Source organism: Microtus ochrogaster, unplaced genomic scaffold (assembly GCF_000317375.1).
Source record: "Microtus ochrogaster isolate Prairie Vole_2 unplaced genomic scaffold, MicOch1.0 UNK51, whole genome shotgun sequence".
Classification (NCBI taxonomy): domain Eukaryota; kingdom Metazoa; phylum Chordata; class Mammalia; order Rodentia; family Cricetidae; genus Microtus; species Microtus ochrogaster.
Window position 1 is genome coordinate 310,772 of NW_004949149.1, and position 5,915 is coordinate 316,686.

At 44.0% G+C, this 5,915-nt stretch overlaps 1 pseudogene; it reads right to left on the reverse strand.

The window, feature by feature from the left end:
- Positions 1-4,283: 4,283 nt before the first annotated feature.
- LOC101992655 lies at positions 4,284-4,768 on the reverse strand (annotated as a pseudogene).
- Between the last annotated feature and the right edge of the window lie 1,147 nt (positions 4,769-5,915).

Sequence of the window (5,915 nt, forward strand, 5' to 3'; positions counted from 1 at the left end):
GAACTAGCTCTGTAGACCAGGCTGGTCTCGAACTCACAGAGATCCGCCTGCCTCTGCCTCCCGAGTGCTGGGATTAAAGGCGTGCGCCACCGTCGCCCGGCCCAGCTTTAATTCCGAACACTATGTTTCAGGCAAATGGGATTTTTTTTTCAAATCTTTTATATATTTAAAAGAAGAGCTGGATATCGTGGCACACACCTTTAATTATAGCACTCAAGAGGTAGAGGCAGGCAAGTCTCTAGAAGTCCTAGACCAATCTGGTTTAGAGTTCTAGGCCAGCAAGAGAGACTTTGTCTCAGAAACAAAACAAAATACAAACAGCTCCAAACACTCCATAAGCACCGCCCCCCACATAAATCCCAAACCCAAACCAAAGAATGAGAGTCAAGAATGGTGGTACAGGAGTTTTAGCCTTGGCCTCGCAGTGACTTCAGCACCAGCCTGGAACACACAGAGGGACCCATCTAATAAAATCAAGAGATGGTTGTGTTATTCATTGCTAGACTGCTTGTCTAGAATATTCAAGGTCCTGAGAAAATAATGTTTTAAAAGCAAATCAATCACTTGGGAAAGAATTAACCACACCACTAATACCTTCCAGGATGTTTAAAATATCATATTAAAGTTTTTGTGCATGTTCCAGGTGTCGTAGACTACACAGGGATTCAACCCCACTCCTCATGGTATATAACCGCCTAGCAGCGTCCCAATGTATCACTACAGTCAGCTTTGCTGGTCCAAATTGAACCTGGTTCACAACCCACAGCTCATGAGATTGACGTCTCCATCAGTGGGATGGCTCTTGTTCACACCAGCTCCTAGCTGCTTCTTTGCAAGTCCAAAGTTTATCTTCCCCACTCAAATTTTCACCATTATTTGACTCAGATGGCAGTTCTTGTCTTGAAATTCCTGATACCTGGCTGTTTAGGAGACTCCGAGTTTGTCCTAGATGCCATCCTCCCTGGTTTACATGGACTCTCTGCTTGCTCTCTAGAGCTTAGTGAGAGTAGGGTACAGTTCTCAGATCACCTTCCCACTGTCTGCTTAGACACTGCATTCTAGTTTTGCCATTTTAAATGCCACCCACTTGTCAATTGGTCTTATATTTTTAATATTTTGCCTTCTTCTTGAGGTACAGATTATTATACCCAGAGAGCTGCTTGTTGCCTCAAGTTGGGTACAAAATGAGCATCTCAAACATAACAACCCCAAAGCCAATCTATTAATTTCTAGTGCCTACCACATCTTGCTAACTGGATTTCCTTTCTCTCTGTCTCAGATCTTGATTTTGTCCTTTTCACTGTGGCCATCAACAAGTCTTGCCAACTCTTCTATCAGTTTATAAGGATCATCCTGTGGGATGTTCAATAATTTACTTACTTTACATTCTTTAAAATCTTACAGCATGAACTCATTAATGGTAACTGATAAACGGTCTTCCACTTGAAGACCTGTAGCACGCGATGCTAATGAGATGTAAAACGCTGGCCTCCAACGTTAACAGTGAAAGGCAGGCACTGGGGAGCGGGATCTGCCAGTAAAGCACTTGCCACATGAGCATGAGGACCTGTGTGTGATCCCCAGCACCCAAGTCAGAACTGGGAGTGGTGATGTAAGCCTCTAATCCCAGACTGCAGTCAAACTCGAGGCTTACTAGAGTACCAGTCTGCCGAACCACTGAGCTATAATTTCATTAAAAAGACCTTTTATCAAAATATAAGATGGTCACCAACTGAGGACACTCCGGGTTGACCTCTGGCCTCTACACTTGTGTGCACATATACATGGAAACATGAACATACACATAAATCACACACACACACATACACACACACACACACACACTAAATGCACACATACCACACTCACATGCACAGAAGTATCTAATGACAAGATACTTATTTATGAATCAGGAAGTGGGATCTTGCCAGACATGCTATCTTCCAGCACCTTGATCTTGAATTTTCTTGCCTTTAGAACTGTGTGCAATACTTCTATTTAATTTACAAATTACCTAGCCTGATTGTTTTTCTCACAGCCCGAATGGACTCAGTTTAGATGAAGAGGTAATTAGTAATTTTAGGGAAGTGATGTTAGGGGAGGCTTCACTAAAGAAATAATAAATGAACTCATCTTGACGATTGAGCAGGAATGCATCACATAAAATTGAATTTGGGTGTAAAATTTCTGTTGCCAGATATTTGATCGCACTGTGAAACTCCAAGACTGTGTTAATAAAATTAACCTTGGAGCAGGGAGCAGAGTCAGTGACAAGAATTAACCATAGGGAGGACAGAGGATCCTGGGAGACTGATAGAGAGGTGTGCAGGAAATAGTAGGGAGAGACTTAGAGATTATAGGTAGGGGATGTTAGAGACACATGCTTGCCATGTCTCAGGTAAATTGGAAAGGTCATCTGATCACTCCTACACCGCCTCTTTGATCTATCAGATTCTCACTCAATAGCAGACTCTCAAGTCTGTATTGGTAATAGAACAACTTAGAGAAAAACAGAAGATTTCTGCTCTGAGAAATGCTCCTAAAGCCAAGAACATGTGTAGCTTCAAGAGAAGACAACTCTAGCCCGGTGGCGTGGTTCAGGCCTTTAATCACAGCGCTCAAGGGTAGAGGCAGGTATTTCTGAGTTCAAGACCAGCCTGGTCTACAGAGCAAGTTCCAGTACAGCCAGGGCAATACAGAAAAATCTGTCTAGAAAAACACACAAGCAAACAAACAAGGGAAGGAGATCCTGGGATATGAGTGGATTGTGTGTGAAGAAGACAGTGCTAAGATGGCGGTAGCCTAACTTTTATGTTTTCAATTTCTATCACAGAGAAGAGAAAAAGCTAGGCAGAGGTAAAACATCATAGAAAACTTAGATTATAATACTTCAGAGAAAGAAATGGTTACTGTGGTATAGGGTATTCTGTCTTTCTTTAGGAGGAATGAAGCTCACCTTTAAAAACGAAGAGTTGAGTATGTGGGGGAAAGGAAGATTGTTCATTGCAGTAATGCTGTGTACACCCAGGAAAGGAGGAATGTGAAACAGAGGCACAACTAATAGGATCAGTTGTCATGGAGCTTGCCTGGACAGGCTTCTTCGGAGAAAGAACCATATGCACAGACTGTCAGACGTTAGTCAGTGACAGATCGTGTCTACAACAGCTATCTCTTGGGACCAGATTTCCTGTGACATCATGGCCATCTTAGTTTGTGTAATCATACTCTATGTTGTTTGCAAAGTGACAAAATTATATCAACACATTTCTTAGATTACATGCTTGTCAATAAGGAACATATGACTGCGTATGGGAACGTTTATTAGTGGGAATTGGTTCACAAGATTATAGAGGTAAGAAGTCCCATGAGACTCCATCTGGGAGCCGGAACCCCTGGAGAGCTGGTGGTACAGTAGTGAGAGTGTGAAGGCTGGAGAGTCAGGAGTGCCAGTGTATGACGCGGGATCAGATGGATGGTCCAGCATAGGAGGGTGGGGCCGATGGAGGAGAGAGGGAGTTTTCTTCTCAATCTCTTCTATTTGGGCACTCGGTGGGTTAGTCAATACTCACATCAGTTAGGGTTGTTCTTTATGTAGTGAGGCAATTCAAATGCTAATCTCTTCTGAAAGCATCCCCAGATGTTACTAGCCCTCTAGGCATCCTTGTCCCAGACAAGTGGTCCCAGAGCTCAGGTATGATGAAGGCTGCAGAGAGATCATCACTGCCTTTCAGGATTGCTTCCTTCCATTGGGGGTAGAGGTGGGCCTCAGGACAAGCCGATGGTGTGAGTTAGGGATAAATGGGGATGAAGACAGTGGGTGGAAATGCAGAAATAGTCTCCATCTGGAAAGCTGACTGTTTGCCAGAGAGTCAGTGGCGTTAAGTAGTAATAAATCACGGAACTATTAATGGCTAAGCAACAAAAAGAATATGCTATGAATAGAGATTTTATCATTTGAAGAAACTTTATGGTATTTTTGAGACTCCAGATGCTTTTCAATAGAGGGGTTGACAGGAAATTTGAGCTGCTGGGATGTACTATTATGTCAGTACTAGTGACTTTCAAAGCTTTTTGGTTGTGCTCCTCAGTAAATAGGTGATTTTTAGTTATGACAAATGTAAACATATATGCTCAAATACATAATAGAAATTAGAAGCAACTTCCTTACTGTAGTAGAGACACTGGTACTTTCCTTGTTAATTTTATTTTTCAAAATGTATTTAACTTTTATTGATTCTTTTCGGATATTTCTTTTCTTTTCTTTTCTTTTTTTTTTTTTTTTACTACTCAAGCAGTCTTTAATGAAAACTGTATGAGACGCCCCTACTCCTGCATCTTCTCAATCGTTTCTTCCTTGTATTTGCCCTTCTCCTTTCCTACTTGTCGAGACTTGGCTTTCCTTTCCAGGATCTTCTTTCGGTCTTTGTCCAGCTTTAGCCTGGTGATCACCACCTTGCTGGGGTGGATGCCCACATGGACAGTTGTGCCATTAGCTTTTTCCTGCTGCACCTGTTCAATGTAGATGACGTATTTCTTCCTGTATACTTGGACCACTTTGCCAATCTGCTGGCCTTTGTAGTGTCCCCGGACAACCTGAACTTCATCATCCTTTCGAATGGGCATTGAGCGAACATTGTACTTCTGTCTCAGCTCTTTGGAAAGGGGGGGAAGACATGATCTTCCTCCGAATGTGAGAAGGTGCATTGAAATGCCGTTTGCGGTTCTTGCTCCGGTCAGAAGTCACAAACGGATTGAACTTCATTTTGGCGGCTGCGATCCAGCCTCTTTTCAGATATTTCAACATGCATCCCCAACCCGCCCAACCCCCATCTGACCTTTGCCCTTGCAACCTCCCCCTCAAAACAAAATTTAAAAGAAAGCCCCAAAACCAAATAAAGCAAACAAAACAAAAATAGCAAACAAACTGAGCAGACGCCACAACAGCTGCTCAGCCTTCTCTCAGAGATCAGGCCTCAATTTCCTATTCCTGAGACTGAACAAGCAGTTTCTGAAGAAAAGCCACAAATAAAGGACAATCAATTTTCATCCAGCCAAACAGCAAGGAGGAGGCTTGGTACCAGCAGTAGCAGGCTAGGCCTAGGCCAACCTCCACAGCAGCTCAAGGCCAAGGCCTGGGACTTGTCCAGGCCTGCCCCCAAATGGAAAACTGTAGCCCTGAGTAAGCCCTGGCTAGCCCTAGTCAATTAAAACATACTAATATGATTTTCACTTGCTTAAGCTAATCGTATCTAGAATGACTTAACTTCCTTAGATACTCCCCTCAGCAAGATTTCAAAGAAGCCCCCACCGCCTTGTCGGGGTTGTCGTCATGTTGCCGTTGTGTAGGATGGTTGGCTCCAGCATGCTGAAATAATAATAATAAAAAAGACTCTGCTTTTGCATTGGATCTGGTCTCTTAGTGGTATTTGGGGGTCTGGGCTCTGGGTACAACGCAGACAACCAAAATCAAACCAAACCAAACCCAACCCAAACAAGCAAACAAACCAAGAACAAGGAGAAGAAAGTGTCACACAGTTCACCCTCCAGTCCTTTCATCTTCATTGGCAAGGGTTTATTGCCCGGAGTCACTGGTCTGGCTCAAGGCCTCTGGTTTCTGCTACACGCTGGTGTGGGCTCTCACTGGGGCTCCTCTTGGATATCCTGTTGTCCTGTGTCACAGAGATCCTGCTGTTTTGGATCTGTAGGCTCGTCCCCTTCACATGCTCCAACAGTTCATAGATGAGGTGGGAGATGGTGTGGGCCAACTCACAGCCCTGGTTCTGGGTCTGGGTGACAGGTGGCCTTGTCAGCCCACAGCTTTCCCCAGCTGTCACCACCGAGGTGAGCTTTCCAGCACTGCCTTGCCCAGTCTGCCCAGTGCAGCCTGCCACAAGGAGCAGGGCCCTTGGGTCCTA